This window comes from Schistocerca nitens, chromosome 7 (genome assembly GCF_023898315.1).
Source record: "Schistocerca nitens isolate TAMUIC-IGC-003100 chromosome 7, iqSchNite1.1, whole genome shotgun sequence".
Taxonomy (NCBI): Eukaryota; Metazoa; Arthropoda; class Insecta; order Orthoptera; family Acrididae; genus Schistocerca; species Schistocerca nitens.
In genome coordinates, this window is record NC_064620.1 from 122,475,362 (window position 1) to 122,493,962 (window position 18,601).

The window sequence follows — 18,601 nt, forward strand, 5'->3', positions numbered from 1 at the left end:
CGAAAGTGAACGTGCAACCCATAGAGAACCTACTGTACATGTATGATGAAGGGCGATTGTAGCGACAGGCAGAAATTTGATTCTGAAATGTATGTGCGAAGAGTTACAGTTTCTCAATGCATCACCCACACTCTTATTTACCCATTTCAGCATTTTATCTATGTCTGTTGCAACGTAAAGGAAGCTTACCGTTTAAGGTCACTTCCACGACGAGAAATTTAGGTACGGAACACAAGCTTGGATTCACGTAGGATAAGTGCGAAAATTGGCCCGTCGTTTTAAGCTCAGTAGGGAAACCGCAGAATTCAAGGTGACGGCCAGGTGGGGGTATGGTCCGTAGTTCTGCTGAATACGACTGCAGTGTCCTACCAGTCCCAAGACCACCATGAAGAATTATGGTTCTGTCAGACTCGAAGACATACATACTATGTCATCAAATGTATCCGAACACCTGGGTGAAAATGACTTATAAGTTCGTGGCGCCCTCCATCGGTAATGCTGCAATTCAGTACGGTATTGGCCCGCCCTTAGCCTTGATGACAGCTTCCACTCTCGAGGGCATACGTTCAATCAGGTGCTGGAAGGTTTCTTGGGGAATGGCAGCCCATCCTTCACAGAGTGGTCCACTGAGGAGAGGTATCAATGTCGGTCGGTGAGGCCTGGCACGAAGTCGGCGTTCCAAAACACCCCAAAGGTGTTGTATAGCATTCAGGTCAGGACTCTGTGAAGGGCAGTCCATTACAGGGATGTAACCACTCCGCCACAGGCCGTGCATTATGAATTAGTGCTTGATCGTGTTGAAAGATGCAGTCGCCATCTCCAAATTGCTATTCAACAGTGGGAAGCAAGAGGGTGCTTAAAAATCAATGTAGGTCTGTGCTGTGATAGTGCCACCCAAAACAAGGGGTGCAAGCCCCCTCCATGAAACACACGACCACACCATCACCGCCTCCGAATTTTACTGTTGGCACTACACACGCTGTCGGATTACGTTCACCGGGCATTCGCCATACCCACTCCCTGCCATCGGATCGTCACATTGTGTACCGTGATTCGTCACTCCACACAACGTTTTTCCACTGTTCAACCGTCCAATGTTTACGATCCTTACACAGAGCGAGGCGTCGTTTGGCATTTACCTGCGTGATGTGTGGCTAATGAGCAGTCGCTCGACCATGAAATCCAAGTTTTCTCACCTCCCGCCTAACTGTCAAAGTACTTGCAGTGGATCCCGATGCAGTTTGGAATTTCTGCGTGATGGTCTGGATAGATGACTGCCTATTACACATTACAACCCTCTTCAACTGTCGGCGGTCTCTGTCAGTCAACAGACGAGGTCAGCCTGTACGCTTTTGTGCTGTACGTGTTCCTTCACGTTTACACTTCACTATCACATCGGAAACAGTGGACCCAGGGATGTTTAGGTGTGTGGAAATCTCACGTACAGAGGTCTGACACAAGTGACATCCAACCACTTGATCACGTTAGAAGTCCGTGAGTTCCGCGGAGTGCCCCATTCTGCTCTCTCACGATGTCTAATGACTACTGAGTTCTCTGATATGGAGTACCTGGCATTAGGTGGCAGCAAAATGCACCTAATAAGAAAAACGTATGTTTCTGGGAGTGTCCGGATACTTTTGATAACATAGTGTAGCTGCGTAGCTGTGGCTCACTGCTTTCACTTGCTGACTGACGGTAAGTGGTATCGCGTATTCAAGTACAAATCCTCGAAAATTACATTAAAAATTTGTTTTGATATCAGTTTGTGTGCAACGTATGGTTGCACACATTATCAGATTCACTTTATCAACAGTTTCTGCGCTATAAATGGACAGCGCCATTGAAAAACGCTACACTTGCAGAACGAACGTGGCTCTGTTAGGCCTCGTACAAGAGCGTCCAATCCAGATATTTAACGAGCAATGAATTGGCAGGGGAAGACTAGAACCGTTTACTCTGAGTTATTCTTACTCTGTTCCTTACTATATTTCTCTCTGGGACAATTGTAAGCCCTTAGAATATGCCACATCAATCGACGAAGGGCACACACTACAAGAACGCTTTTATCCTGCAAATTGTCATACCGATGACAGCCAGGAGGGGGGAGTCATTGAGACAGAAGGATGAAGGACGTGTAAGCAACAAAAGATAGAAACTAAACTTTACATCATCTGATGACAGATACATTACCATACGACAGAATGCCTCTGTCTCACCGTGTTTCTTGCTTTCAGGCAAAAGATTTGACAGTACCATCTGCCATAAGTTCCTGACTGGCAAATTAAAACTGTGTTTCGAACCTGGGACATCTGCCTTTCGAGGGCAATGCTCCACCCACCACAACTCATGGCCCACCCTCACAGCTTCCCCCCAAAGTCAGTACCTCTCTCATAGATTCCATGCTTCACAGAAGCTCTCAAGCGTTGTGAAAGATCCATTCTGGGATAATAGCGACTGTAAGTGTATCATACACACACACACACACAGTCGTGCGCGCGCCTTAATACTCACGACATTGTCAGAATGTAACGAATTAAAACAAGACATTCTCGTAAACAGAGAATGATTTACAAATCTTATTTCTAGAAAATACAGTTATTTTTGTCTGTCGATCGATTATCTCAAAATTAACAGTTTCGGGCAGTGTCGTCCATCTTCAGATCTGTTAAAAAGCGTAAAGGGAAATGACAGTTGCATTCTAATTTTGTGTGCTTATAAATCCGTTAGCGCTTGTAGAGAGCACTCAGTAATGCTACAGGCTTTCTACACCAGCCATAAGACTATTAATTTTAATATAAAACGACAGCATACAAGTCTGGCTTTAGTGGGTGACATTAAAACTGATAATGTTTCCGATAAGACTAGATACTGTATAATTACAAGGGTGGTATATTATACTGTCCAAGATAGCGACTAATTCTGAATAACAGTAGTATATTACACACGAATAGAGTACTTCTCACGCGCTACTAATGCTTTTGAACATACTTCAGTCGTGGAATTACGGTAACACGAAACGCAGAGAGATGGGTAGTATAAAACGAAAATAACTCAGCAAAAATAAGTGGAGTACTTCGTCTTAAAGACATCAGGCACAAAGTGAAAGCCAGTGGTAGTTTGAAGCCTGCTCTTCTCGAATAACACAATCGTCGCGAGTGCGGCTGGTTGACTGATTTCATCCCCTGCTAGTGATGGTCGCATTATTCAGTACTCCAAGCTGCCCCCACAAGCGCCATGCCGTTAGTTTCAATGCGACATCTGGATTACTCATTTCACCCAGAGACATTTCGTTTCTGGGACACACGTGTCCATTCGTAGCGAATAACCGTAGAGGCACGTGCCCATACCTAGTGAGTAACAGACAGAAGCTCCTTGTTTGTCCAGGACTGCAACACGTGTTCATTGTATGTGCTAACCTGGCACAAACTTTTCCTTTATTCTACACTCCTGGAAATTGAAATAAGAACACCGTGAATTCATTGCCCCAGGAAGGGGAAACTTTATTGACACATTCCTGGGGTCAGATACATCACATGATCACACTGACAGAACCACAGGCACATAGACACAGGCAACAGAGCATGCACAATGTCGGCACTAGTACAGTGTATATCCACCTTTCGCAGCAATGCAGGCTGCCATTCTCCCATGGAGACGATCGTAGAGATGCTGGATGTAGTCCTGTGGAACGGCTTGCCATGCCATTTCCACCTGGCGCCTCAGTTGGACCAGCGTTCGTGCTGGACGTGCAGACCGCGTGAGACGACGCTTCATCCAGTCCCAAACATGCTCAATGGGGGACAGATCCGGAGATCTTGCTGGCCAGGGTAGTTGACTTACACCTTCTAGAGCACGTTGGGTGGCACGGGATACATGCGGACGTGCATTGTCCTGTTGGAACAGCAAGTTCCCTTGCCGGTCTAGGAATGGTAGAACGATGGGTTCGATGACGCTTTGGATGTACAGTGCACTATTCAGTGTCCCCTCGACGATCACCAGTGGTGTACGGCCAGTGTAGGAGATCGCTCCCCACACCATGATGCCGGGTGTTGGCCCTGTGTGCCTCGGTCGTATGCAGTCCTGATTGTGGCGCTCACCTGCACGACGCCAAACACGCATACGACCATCATTGGCACCAAGGCAGAAGCGACTCTCATCGCTGAAGACGACACGTCTCCATTCGTCCCTCCATTCACGCCTGTCGCGACACCACTGGAGGCGGGCTGCACGATGTTGGGGCGTGAGCGGAAGACGGCCTAACGGTGTGCGGGACCGTAGCCCAGCTTCATGGAGACGGTTGCGAATGGTCCTCGCCGATACCCCAGGAGCAACAGTGTCCCTAATTTGCTGGGAAGTGGCGGTGCGGTCCCCTACGGCACTGCGTAGGATCCTACGGTCTTGGCGTGCATCCGTGCGTCGCTGCGGTCCGGTCCCAGGTCGACGGGCACGTGCACCTTCCGCCAACCACTGGCGACAACATCGATGTACTGTGGAGACCTCACGCCCCACGTGTTGAGCAATTCGGCGGTACGTCCACCCGGCCTCCCGCATGCCCACTATACGCCCTCGCTCAAAGTCCGTCAACTGCACATACGGTTCACGTCCACGCTGTCGCGGCATGCTACCAGTGTTAAAGACTGCGATGGAGCTCCGTATGCCACGGCAAACTGGCTGACACTGACGGCGGCGGTGCACAAATGCTGCACAGCTAGCGCCATTCGACGGCCAACACCGCGGTTCCTGGTGTGTCCGCTGTGCCGTGCGTGTGATCATTGCTTGTACAGCCCTCTCGCAGTGTCCGGAGCAAGTATGGTGGGTCTGACACACCGGTGTCAATGTGTTCTTTTTTCCATTTCCAGGAGTGTATTTGTAACAGAGAGCCGTGTCTGCGATATCTGCGCTACGCAAGTTCAGCAAACAGGCGTATAGTACGAGGTGGCAGTAACGTTTGTATCTATAAACAGTAGAATAGCATGTCGATTCGCAAACTCAATAACTTTTCACTGGCTGTTGACCACAGGGCGAAAATATTACGACAAACTCAGTACATATTCGTAATCAGAAGGTAACAAATGCTTAATTTTTCAGTCAATATTATAATTTGATTCAGCTTTTTGCAGATTTAGGCGACGATCAGAGACACGCCACATTTCTTGCTTATCGGCTTCCAAACTGATTGTGCACCGTCTTTGCTATTCATGTAACATCCGTGAAATAATTATTGCTTGTTAACATTGCAGTTAAAGAATTGTGTCATCCATTCGAGTGCCATATTTAGAGTAAGACTGAGTTTATCTCAGTCAGCAATTAAATTATCTTCATCTCTTTTACTCTAACATGATCAATTTCATGATACAATAAACAAAGCTGAAAGTCATTTAATTGCATTCTGAGGCAAAGTCGTTCTTACTCTCAACTTATAAACCTACCACATTTCCACGTTTCCGTCAACTATGGAAAGTTGAAATATACGTTGCCATATTATTCTCTACACTTTAATTACATTTTAGAAGTGTTTTGTAGCATTCTCAGTGCCTGGTTTTCACTACCTCAAATATCTCTATTACGTATATCGTCTTTCTTGGTTTTCTGTCCGTGGCTTTCTGTAATCCATGCTCTCGAGTTCTCTGCGGTATCCTCCGTCCTACCAGATGCAGCCAACGGGTTTGACACTATGTGAGGAATTACCAGCAAAGCATTGTTCAGTCAACACACAGAAGCTGTAAATGTAATACAGCAGTTACCACTGATTTGTATTACATTTTGTCCGAAAATCATTTGGGTAGTTTGATTCTTTTTCTTTGTATCATGCAGTAATATACAGGGTGAATCAGGAGGAAAGATACATGTTTTGAGAGGTGATAGTATTGGTGATGTATCCTCGGAGTCATTTGGGACGGCATATATAACGACGACCACCTACAGTCTCAATTGCAGAACTTAAAACGTGTTTTCGGGGAAAATGGATACAGCAAAAGAGACATCGCAAACGCTTTCAAGGGCCTCCGACGAAAGACACCTGGTGAATCAGTAGAAGAGGCCAAACGGACTGCATTCCTGCCATACTGTGGAGCAAATAGCAACAAGTAAGGACGTCTGCTGCAGAAACATGGGATAAGACCAGTGTACCGGCCCGCCCCCAAGATACGAGATATGTTGCGCCCTGTTAAAGACGACATTGCTCTTCGAGTGTCCGGCGTGTATGATGTACCCTGTGAATGTGGCAGAATGTTTTTCGGACAAACAATTCGCACGGTTGCGGAGCGTTGTGTGGACCACAAGCGCCATATAAGAAAAAGGAAGCTTGACAAGTCGGCCATAGCGGAGCATTGCCTAGAAAACGGATATAAGACGAAGTTCGAAAATAAAAAAGTGTTGGCTCACGCATCTACACATTGGGACTCCATTATAAAGGAAGCGGCCGAGATTCGTTTAAACAACAACAATTTCAACAGAGACCAGGGTTACACAGCAGGGCATGGGGGCGGGCGTTGGACATCAAAAGAAAGCAAAGGTAGATGCGCGACGCGGGAGCGGCAATTTCAAACGTGGCGCCTGCCCCTGGCGCCACGTAACGTCACCGGTGCTGCCACGGGCAATAGCTTGAGGTAGTTTCCCGACTTATCGTCCCAGCTTGCTACCTCAATATGCTACCTTAAATTGGCCGAGAAAAACTACGTAAACTATAGCGCATGCGCGTCGAGGGAGTTTTTCAACATTCTCGCGGTCTCTTTACACAAACCCTTAGTTCTAGAGAAAAAATTAATAGGAGCTTTTTTGTAGGAAATTTAATATAGCTTAATTTTGTACTGCGACACATTTTATCTGGAGGATGCGGTTTTCAAGCTATTCAAGAAAAACGTACAAAAGTGATGTTAAATGTGTTCTATCTCGGAAACCATTCGGAATAGGGCATACGTCCGTATGGAGTTTTTTTGTTCAGAAACACTAATAGTATCACCCCTCAAAGCATGTACCTTTCCTCCTGACTTACCCTGTATTTTGGCTTTGGGTACCATAATATTCAATTTCCTTGCCTGTGTTTTCGATGTGTTCTAGTGTTATTCTTTCCTCCTAGATGGCTACAGATTTCTTATTCTCGTGGTTTCGCTTTTCAGTAAGTTGCTTTTCTTACCGATCTATTGAATGTTTCGTCATTTATCCCTCCACTTAGTATCTAACGCTCCTCTGTAGGAGTGTGTTTCAAACGTTTCCAGCTTATCACTTTTGGAGGTTCAGACACTCCGTGTTTTCGAGACATACGATGCTGTGCTCCAGATGCGCAGTTTTCAGACTTGCCTCATCATTTCTGTCTTGATATCTCAAATGAGCAAAGACTTTATTCTGAAGATTCATGTTTTCGTGGACACAAATTGCTTATGACAGCTCTCTGTCTTCTCACTACTTGAGTTACTTTACTGTAGAGATAGGATATTCTTTCACTCGTTCTAACACTAAGTCGTTCCCGGCTTTTCTGTTTAGAAAGTTGATGTCCCGGTTTTTTTTTCCTCTTTCGTCTTTTCTTTGAACTCAATTAGTTCAACGCAAATATGTATTTAACAGTCCTTATCTCACTTACTTTCAGCTAGAACAACTAATAGAACGTTAATTTTTTCAGTATATGGGATGTAGCAAATAGTAATGCCAACCTTTCAGGAAACATTCTTCACGCATAGCAGCTAGTAATGGCGCTGGCGCCAGACTTTTCTGTTGGGAGAGATGTCCAGAACCACGGTGCCCTGACAGGACGACGTTGAAAGCAGTTTATCGTCTTAGGGAGCTTGGGACTTTTAATCCTACTATTCGCGTCGGGGGGAAGCCTAAACGGAAGAGGACATCTCAGCTGGAGGAAGAATGTCTACTTACAGTTGACGACAACCGTAGTTTCAGAGTAAGACAATTAGCTGCAACAGTTAATGTTGACGACACGACTGTCTGCAGAGCGCTACACGAGAACATGCTGAATCTGCGCCATGTGGAGGGTGTGCAGGCGCCATCATTAGCTGATTTTCCTGCGCGGGTACACTTCTGCGAATATTCATTCAACAATGAGTCAACACTCACTTGAGTGCATATATGCCGCCCACCTGACGAGAGTTCGTTTCAGTGTGGTCAGATAATAAATACTTGCAGTCACTGACGAGAATCCTCACGAAATTTTACAATGCTGTCATCAAGTAAGACTTTCTGTCAAATCTGGGCCGGCACTATGGGTGACCGTTTTTCCACCCAGGCTCTACAGAGAAACTTCCTGTGTTTTTTCTTGGAGGTACTCTACCTGTTCTGCTGGAACACCTGTCTCTACGAGTACTTCATGAACTCATTTCAGTATGAATGTGCGTAGGTTTCTAAATGACAGATTTCGTGACAGAGGGACAGGTAGAAGTGGACCAGTTCCTCGGCATCTGCGCTTTCCAGACCATGGAAATAACGTGTTTGCTGACCCATGTCCCTCTAACATATTTTGTACCTGTACGTGTGAGGAATGTTTCCTGAAAGTTTGGCCATACATTTTTGTTACATCCTATATATGATGACATGGCCCACCAATGTGCATATTTAAGGGTTGATCAAATATTCGCTATTTTTCTTATCATACTGATCTTGGAGCATTTTCTCATATTCCTAAGTGGAACGTGCAATTTGCGTCCAATAATACGACCGGAAGCAGCAGGGCCAAACATACACAGCTTTTGTTAAACAATGTTTATTAGCTTGCACATTTTAAATACAATGAAACAGACAAAATTTCACAACCTCACAGTAGCACAATAAAATTTTTTCTTAAACCTCTGTTAAAATCTGCATAACAAATGCACAAAACATTAAGAAAATTTCTGTTGGTGTAAATACTTAATACAATCAAAACTTGCCAAACTCTGAACCCGCAGGAATATCTTGTACAATGACTTCTCTTTCGCAATATAAATTCATATCAAGGTATAACATTAAGGCATAATATAAGGTACACGAATAACAATCAGGCAACTTCTAAAACTTCAACGCTTGGCAATGTAGACGCCACGAACTTCTGACTAAGGAATAATTCAGTTGATGCCAGGTAGGCACTAATTAAATAATAAAAACTTAATAAAAAACAGCGCCTCAGCGTCTCAACATTCCCTGAGAACACACGCACGTGAAACCCTCCGTTGTAAAAATTAAACTTCACAGTCAGCATCCAAGGTACAAATAGGATAGAAACGGCTGATAAGGGAATACAGAATTAATAAGGTGGAGCCTCCAGCAGTTTGATCGGGCACTAGTTACAGGGTGACCCAGTTTTACAGGTTTACATTCATATTTCGAGCGAAATGTGCATCCACCAAAGCGGCGGAGGAACGAGATACAAAGCTTAACGACCTGACAGAGCCAGGAACACAGAGAACAGCAATTTTCAACTTAAGGACGAGATCGAGACAGAAGGCCAGGAACATGGAGCCCGGTCTAACGAAACACATTTCCACTGGCAACGGCCAAGTCGTCAAGCCCCGGTACCACGTCCCACTGTACTGGACGAAATGCATTGCGCTCCGCACAACTGAAACACGAATCAACTTGTAAGGGGTCCGCAGGCCCTTACTGCTAAGTTTGCGCTCACACAGGTCGACAGGGCAACTATCGAGTAGTGTGTGCAGGTCGCGAGAGCTAGAGGGGGTTCACCGGAGTGCCGAGTGCTGCTTGGGTAGATTCCCGCGAGGCGGGAAGAACTGGGCGGAGTGAGTTAGAGTGGAGATGTGCTGAAGTAAGGGTGTGGTAGGTTCCCGCGAGGCGGGCAGAGCTGTGCAGAAGCCAGCAGTTGAATTAATGTAAATTATCGACAAAGGGAGTGGCCATCGCCGCGGTTTAACCCCTTTGTGTTAGTATTATACGGGAAGGTGAGAAAGTTTAATTATAGAGTGATTTCAGTGATATTAAGTGCCGATATTGAACTTCCGCGTCTACCGCGCCGGCATTACTTGGATTACAGTGATTGGATGTTGCGTGTGACGATTAAGAATAACTAAAGAAACCTGTGTTGAGATTAGCCGTCATTAACAGTGTATTGACGAAGGCAGTGGCTGTCTCCTTATTTTTGTGCTTTGCTAAGAATATAGGTCTTGTTTGTGAAACTGTGTTTGTGTCCTTCTTACCACCAAACAGCACTTATTACAGTATTTGTGAAGGACAATACGGAATGTAACATCCCCTGAGCAGTCCAATCCGATTGCCAGCCCATTAGGTACACGGTCACATTAATTAATTATCTAATTTTGGGCTGCTATTCAGATCCCGAACGAGCGGGAACAATAAAATGAATAAAGGGCATGTTACAAACTACAACAGCACACTTGCATTTGCACATTCACACTGCGTAGAAGAATAAAACATAACATCAAAACAGGAAGGCTCGCCGAAACAAATGAAAAAAGAATTAAACTCAACACTTAAGAATTCATTTAAACACTACAATACACCAGTAAATAAGTTTGTTCCTTAAAAGGTAATGGCAACAGCTGAGTATTACTTTAAACGGGCAAGAGCCCACCAGAGCTACACATTCCTAGAATCTGTTGTAGTTTTACGAGGGCAACATCGTCATTCGTTAACGTGCAAATTTTGGTACTTAACGACCAAGATTACAACAATTTTAGATGTAATACCACACATAACAAGGAGCTCGCAGGGTTTCCTTACATATAGCTGCAGGTCCTTCCTCAAGTGGTAGGGAAAAAAATGGAAAGCCCAAGCCCCGTTATCATGGAAAGTGTGACATAACCTCGAAATATCAGACTCGTCACTGAAGACAGCATAAGTTAACCATTAACACACACACACACATATATATATATATATATATATATATATATATATATATATATATATATATAATATATATATATATAAGCACACAATTGCACCTGTTTAACATATGCTCAGGCGAACGGTTAATGCCAGGCGACGCTCCAGCAAGCTCTTCTTCTCAACATGCACTGCGTGGCGAGAAAAGCCAACCACCACACCTCGTGCCGGAACCCGAAACCTCTCCGCCGTCTCCGGCCGCTGTACTCCAGTAATACCACTCGCAATGACCTTGCGCACCAATTAAGGCCAGCCTCCCGACCGTGCTGTAACAGCAATCGACAGAGCACATACTGAGAGCTGCTGCAGACGCAGACGCACGTGATGGAGGGTTGGACCCTCTGCTGGGGGCGAAGTCTTAGCGCATGGTGTGGTGGTAGGGAGGATGACATTGTGGTACTGGTTTTGCTTGACTTTGTGCTGGTTTTGACTGGTCGGCGTGGTATTTAAAAATGAAAGCATCAGGACAGTAGAAGGGACAGTACGAGAGTGAGGATAAATTACAATTAATGACAGATTAAAGGAGAGGAGGAGGGACAGTAAGAGTTAAATGAAAAGGAAAGGCCATTATCCTGGCCTCATCTTCGTGGCGGAGTCGGTGACGGCGGTGGCAGACAGTCTTGAGGGGGTGAAGTGGGGGGGGGGGCGTGGGAGGAGGGGGATAGAGAAAGAAGTCAGAGAGTGATAGATGGAGAAGTGAAAAGGGGAAGGGCCTGTAGGGATTAGGTCGACGTTAGGGGGGGGGGGCGGTGGGGCTGAATGTCATGATGTGGTGAGATGGAGCGATGATATGAAGAAGAAAAAGTGACTTGAAACGAGGTGGCTAGTGAATGGGTAGTCATGGGCGGCGGAAGAGAAGGTCAGGCTATCGAGTGGTGGCCAGACGGTGGAAGCGGGTGCCCAGGGAAGGGATTAAAGGATTGAGAGAGTGGCGGGTTTGATGGTAGAAGGAAGTGGCTGCGGAGAGGATGAGGGATTGAAGGAGTGGCACCACGGCCAGGATGCGGAGTTCTTGGGTAGGGAAGTAGAAGGGGAGGCGGAGGGCACGCCGGAGAGCACGATTTTGGACTGTTTGGAGTCCACGGGCGGCATTGCCCCACACCACCGCCGCGTATTCAAGGATGGGACGAACAAGGGAGGTGTACAATCTGACAGCAAGGTGTGTAGGGAGTGAAGAGGTGGGATTGTGAGGGGGTAGAGCAGGCATAGCCGCCCTATCGCGTTTCGATGTGGGGGCGCCAGGTGAGGCGCTGGTCCAGGGTAACGCCCAAGTACTTTGCAGTACGAGTCCAGGGGACTGGGGTACCAAGGACCAACACCTGCGGGAGCCGAATGGGAATATGGCGCCGGCGTATGATAAGGGCTTGGGTTTTGGAGGGATTAAATGCCAGACGCCAGGTCCTAGCCCATACGGTTAGGGAATCTGTTGCCCTCTGGAGCCGCTGTTGAAGACCTGCCGTATTCCGAGAACGAGAGCTGCTGCCCATAGGCTCCAGACTTAAATAGCCGAACCCGCGATGAACAATCGACTAGCGGCCGGCCAAAGCAAAATAGGTGGCAAAGACGACACTACAAGAAAGTGGTACTGGCGCCAGCCGCGTGACGGATCACTAAGGCATCCTTGAAACATTTTCTGATTTCAGGTACGACAGCCCTTATCAAGGGACACCTCATCAGTCGACCGGTTCCAGTGTTTTTTGAAGCAAGATGTCGTTCCTGAAATTCATACAGGCCGCAGAGCACAATGATTCAAAAATCTTTGATCAGAGGTTTTAATTAATATTACAGCTGTATTTGAGGAAAGTTGATAAGAAGAAGATAAGAGTGCATCTAAACTTCCTTGCCCCTGCCAATACTTGTTACGCTAAGGAATAGAGACGGTAATAGAATTATACCAAGGCAGTGTTTTCAGCCGAACAGTCGAAGCTAGGGAAACTTTAAATATTTGTGGCTGATTACGTTGGACGTGAATTTTCTGTGACGTTTGCTGGGTAAAGTAACTCCACTAAAAGTAGCACACCCGCCTTCTTAGCCGAGGTCGCTATGCGCCAGTGACACGCGGGTTGGAGGTACGCTAGTTCTAATACTAGTGATGAAAAGTTTTCACTGCAAGTAATTGACCGGCAATGGGAGGGGAGCTGGCGTCGAAAAGTTCCCGATCGCCAGTGTTCACGCCACTGCCCTGGATAGCATTCCAGACCTCTGCAAGCCGTCTGATGAATTGGCACAGTTGACGGCGATCCGCTTGTCGGATGAAGACGTCAGGCTCGTCTGCCCACTTGGTACCATTCGATACGAGTTAGCTGTGTGCCGCCTCCGGGTTTCACTCTCTCTCTTCCCTTCATCCACAGCAACACAAACCCACACCCAGCACTACACAGTACTAGCACTCATAATACTTATCCACATGACGCAGGTACACGCCCTAACACTTAGTAGCAGGTCGGAGCAAGGCAACGGCAGTCCGACTCCGCTGTAATGTTACCTATAACGGCGACGCAGTGTTCTTACATGTGCTCCCCAACGGTCATTCCTTGAGCGTGGGACTATGTTACGTAGTATTAAAGTGCCGTGACACCATTACTTTGGAAAGATAATAAGCCGTACTGGTGAAACCGAATTGCAGTAAGAGAGTCGCAATGCGATTCTGTGAGGTACGATGATATTATTTATGCAATATAGAGGACACGTATATTAATTTATGCTGTTGTACAGAGAGCATGAATGTTCTTTTATTCTAACGAGTACAGTAGATCATTAAATGTGGAAAACTGTTTTTTAAAGTCTTTTTTCTCGAATTTCAACTTTTTTTAAACTCAAATACTCGCAATTCGTGTCGCCAGCGTCGCTACAAAGCTGAAATCGGCGAAAAACTGACTGGCGGTGTGGTGATCAAAATTAAGTTGAGGGGATCCTTTTCCGGCAGATTATTGTGTCGTATGAACTGTGTGAAGAAGAAATTAGTACTGGTGCCGGTGGACTGGTGTATGTTACTGAGTTAGGGGTTGGGTGTGTACGTGTTTTTTTGTTGTTGTTGTTTTCGCATTATACTGCTTAAGGGTACCAAAATTCACATGACACGATGCGAGTGTGCGGGTCGAGGCGTCGCGCATCGCCAGACTGAACAATGTCGCTGGTATGTGGCCGCTCCCCGAGGCGGGTCGGAGGCTGTCGCTGCTCCGCGTTTTGTTCACCGAGAATGTACCGAAGCTGTCTCAGGGACTTTAATTATTGTTGAACCTGGTAACTTGTATGTAAAAGAAAGGAGAGGGATTGCATGACGTTGTACAGAATTTATATGGTTCAGAAGTTATCACTGTGGACTCGTCAGGGTAGCCGAGAGCGCTAACGCGCTGCCTCCTGGACTCGGGTAGGCTCGCCGGCCCCGGATCGAGTCCGCCCGGTGGATTAACGACGAGAGCCGGTGTGCCGGTCAGCCTGGATCCGGTTTTTAGGTGGTTTCCCACATCCCGCTAGGTGAATACCGGGCTGGTCCCCACGTTCCGCCTCAGTTACACGCGTTGCAGACATCTGAAGCACGTTCGCACTATTTCACGATTTACACTAGATGCAAACAGCTGGGGTACACTGATTCCATCCTCGGTGGTACGGGGTGGCGGCAGGAGTGGCATCCGGCCACCCCTAAAACTAACCTTGCCAAATCTGTTGTGACCACGCCGACCCTGCGATCGCTGCGGGACTATGGCGTAAGTGAAAGAAAGAAAGGAGGAAGTTATCATTGTCACTTCCGTTCTGTTGTAAATCGTTTTGAAGTTTAAGCATCTGCATAGTGCAATTCTCAAGATTGACGAAGTAACCTGTTGATGATTTTTCTAAACTGTGAGGAGAGGTAGGACACCATCATATGTTTCGTCTCCTGCTTAAAACGATGTACAATGAATTCTTCTATGAAAAAGCTGAAGGGAATTGATACACAAGGAAGCGTGGAGGAAATAGCGATTTCGATGTCAGCGAAACTTAAGCTTGATGTTTTGAAGTGCTGTGATGTCTCTGGACCAGTCGCTAGTGAATTGTTGTGGCACAGGGAGAGGGAGAGAGAGAGAGAGAGAGAGAGAGAGAGAGAGAGAGAGAGAGAGAGACTTCTGTTGAGTTATGAAGAGCTTTTTTCCAGTTTCGCTGCACTCCGCCGCATTATAGCTGCACCTTTCCTCCCTTCCATGTACCTGTCACGGTCGCCACTTGCTTGATGTGTCGGACTTTGTTGTATGGCTAAGATGTCATTAAGCCTCTGTGCAGGTCCGTGTTAGTGCATGGGACAGTGAAAAGGTGGAGCTATAATACAGGGGCAGGCGTTGAAACGAAAAAAAGTTCCTCGTAACCTGTCAAAAATCTCTATCTCAGTGCCACAACAGTTGTCTTGTGACTGGCACAGAGACTTTACATCACTTCAAAATCTCAGGGATACGTTTCGCTGAGGTCGTGATAATCATTTGCTCACACTTCCTTTCGTACCAATCCCCTCAAACGTTTCCATCGAACAATGCATTCTGCATCGGTTTAAACAGGAGAGTAAACGTATAATAATCTTCTACTGCCTTTCATAGCTTAGAAAAATCAACAACATTTCTCTTCATCACTCACCAGAATTCCGCTGTGCTGTAGTTAGATTGCAGATGCCCGAACTTGAAAAACTATTTGCTACAGAATCCACAACGAATAACTTCCGAACCATATAGAGAGTTCTGTACACAGTAACACATTCAATTTAGTTTCTTATACATCCAAGTTCAGTAAATTTAAAGATAACTGTTACCACTGTGAAGAAAACCGGTGTGCCCAGGGGGAGCCTCCGGTAGTGGCCAGATAGTGGGGGCCCTGTTCGCTCCGGCTATGCGCCATCCCTGTCCTGCACTCTCGCGACATCTGGAGCGTGTCAGCAGGTGACAATAACGCCAGGCTTACTTGGTGCAGGACTTAGCAGGCTCGCTTGATTACGTGAACAGTGAATGATTTTGAAGAAATTATTCGGTAATAAAATCTTTATGCTCTCGCATCTTACAGCTTATTCGTCAGCTTCATAATGAACTGCCTACCATTTCATTAATCGTCATAGTTACTGTGATACTTGGATATTCGGTAAACCACTGCAATAAGTTCTTAAAATTTGTTGTGAAAAATAGGAGTGTCAATGAATTTGTTTGTGGTGTGTGTTAGCTCATATGTTGCTGCTTATGAAATCCAGAGCCGGCCGTGGTGGCCAAGCGGTTAAAGGCGCTACAGTCTGGAACCGCGTGACCGGTACGGTCGCAGGTTCGAATCCTGCCTCGGGCATGGATGTGTGTGATGTCCTTAGGTTAGTTAGGTTTAAGTAGTTCTAAGTTCTACGGGACTGATGACCTTAGAAGTTAAGTCCCATAGTGCTCAGAGCCATTTGAGCCATTTATGAAATCCAGAAAACATATTGAATTATTCCATGAACTTAGAAGGATAGTGCGATCTGCCTCCAACCTCGAGAAAACGGTATGTATGTAAAATGCTCTGTCACAAACGTGCGCACCAGAGAGAAAGTCAAAATGAAATATTCGTAAATCCCTCGTAACTGTGTGTGGTTACGAAACAAGATTGTGGCAAAAGAGAGCACTCAAACAGAACAGTATTTTATCATACGATTAATACGCGCAACTCCCATATTTACCGCCATATTCCATCAGCTACAGATATTTTTCGACGAAATTATGTAATTTTGAAGGACCATCGATATCCAGTGAAACAAGAATTTCTGTGGGTTTCGCAACAATGGAAGTGAAAAAATTACACTTTATTTTTATACTGACAATGGACTTTTTCATAAGCTATTGACCTGTTGGCAGTTTCATAAAACACTGCTTCAGGACTTTTTGTCATACATTGAACTGCATTAAAATGTTAGTGAGATGAATATTTGGAAACTCTTCTGTGTTCTGGCAAAAGAAATAGATTATAAAACGTCAATAAGAGATTTTACGTATTACGCAAAACTCGTAACAATCCTTCGTGGATCCATGTCTTTTCAACTGGATTCTTGGTATTGTTGACAACTATGGTGTAACATTTGCAATGGCTTCTTTTGTCAGCATTTCAACGTCAGTCAGCTTGAACTTCTTATCATTTTGTGCCGTTAACTCCACCTAATACATGCTAGGCTCAGCTTTATCCAAAGAAACATTTCTTAGTGCCTAGAGTAAAATACCCACTTCCCTCCACTGCATTATTGGAGCTTCATCCATCACAACGTAGTGGTACGGCGCATTGTGCATTACTATTGTAGAATTCGAATAAATATTTCGCTGTAGAATCTTATGTTCACTCGGTGAATGTGTTCTTGGCCGACACTTTTATTGCGAATCTAGTATTCAGACGTGCTGCACTGTTATTTATTATTAACGCAACGCCAACACAAAACACTTGCTCAGAATACCTGACAAGTGCAGAACAGTTGTAAGCTCCTCATATATTTTCTGCTATTGTAAATAATTCATCCTTACTGTATTGGGACAAAAATGCATGTGTGCACTGCTTGAGCTGCGAAGAAGAACATTGTCACCGTGTCTAGTTTTAACTGTGGCAGGCTTGCTAGGCAGCCGATTTTGCTGCAGTGGGGCTTTCGTATGTGAGGAATAGTAGCGAACAGTTGAGTTTTTCAGAGAATGAGATCTCTTTCCTATGAATCTGAGGGAAACTATCTGGAATATTTTATTATGGACATGAAAACTCATTTATAATACTTTCTTGTTCTTCACAGTGATGGAGAAAACTTTGGACGAATTTTAAAGGTAAGTCTGTAGTTTCTTTGTAGTGAGAGAATTTTGTAATTGTTAGAGTCTTCCCGGCGGAGGCTCTAGTCCTCCCTCGGTCACGGGTATGTGTGTTTGTCCTTAGGATAATTTAGGTTAAGTAGTGTGTAAGCTTAGGGACTCATGACCTTGGCAGTTATGTCCCGTAAGATTTCACACATATCTGAACATTTGTTAGAGTCTTCTTATCTTGTACATTCTTTTTATCAGTAATCAGTTTGACTTCTCTAAAACGATTTTTTAAAGTAAAACCACTTCCATGATTAATAGTAAAATTTTAAATAATCTGTCACGTTTGCACCTTACACCAAACACAGCAACAGTTTTCTTGTGACAAGGCAAAAAGTTTAGGGAAGATTATTTATCTTTAGCTGGTGCATCTGCTGATCTGTATCTGCTTTCGAGAACTTCAGTACTCCAGACTCAAAACCGTGCACCGACCAAGAGGTAAGTCACTTTTATTTCAGGGCAGATATCAGCATGCGTTCTTAAGCAAAGAGTGTGTTGTCAGGAGCCGCGATAGCAAGTAGATTAATTTTCAGTGAACGGTACTGGTAATTTCATACAGCTTTTTTGTTACGAGTAGAGCAGTAAGTTATTTTCGTGGATATTCCAAGTCAGACATTGCACTTCACATCATGCGATGTTCATAATGTACTTCGCTCCTAACTTTCAGTTATATAATTTTCATTGATCACACAATTTGTTTCTTTTGGCATTTAATTAGATTAATTTCCTTTATTTCAAATAGAGCATTTCATGAAGTTTAAAGTTCTATTTCACAACACTGTTCACATGCGCAACACAGATCCAACCAATAGTCAGTTTCGCACAGCAACTGAATACGATATCCGAACTACACGTTACATGATGATAAAGTTTTTAAAACCAACATATTAAGTTTTCTCACCTCTAGATAAATTTTTTATAGAAAGCTTACACACTTCAACACCAGAAGCTACCAG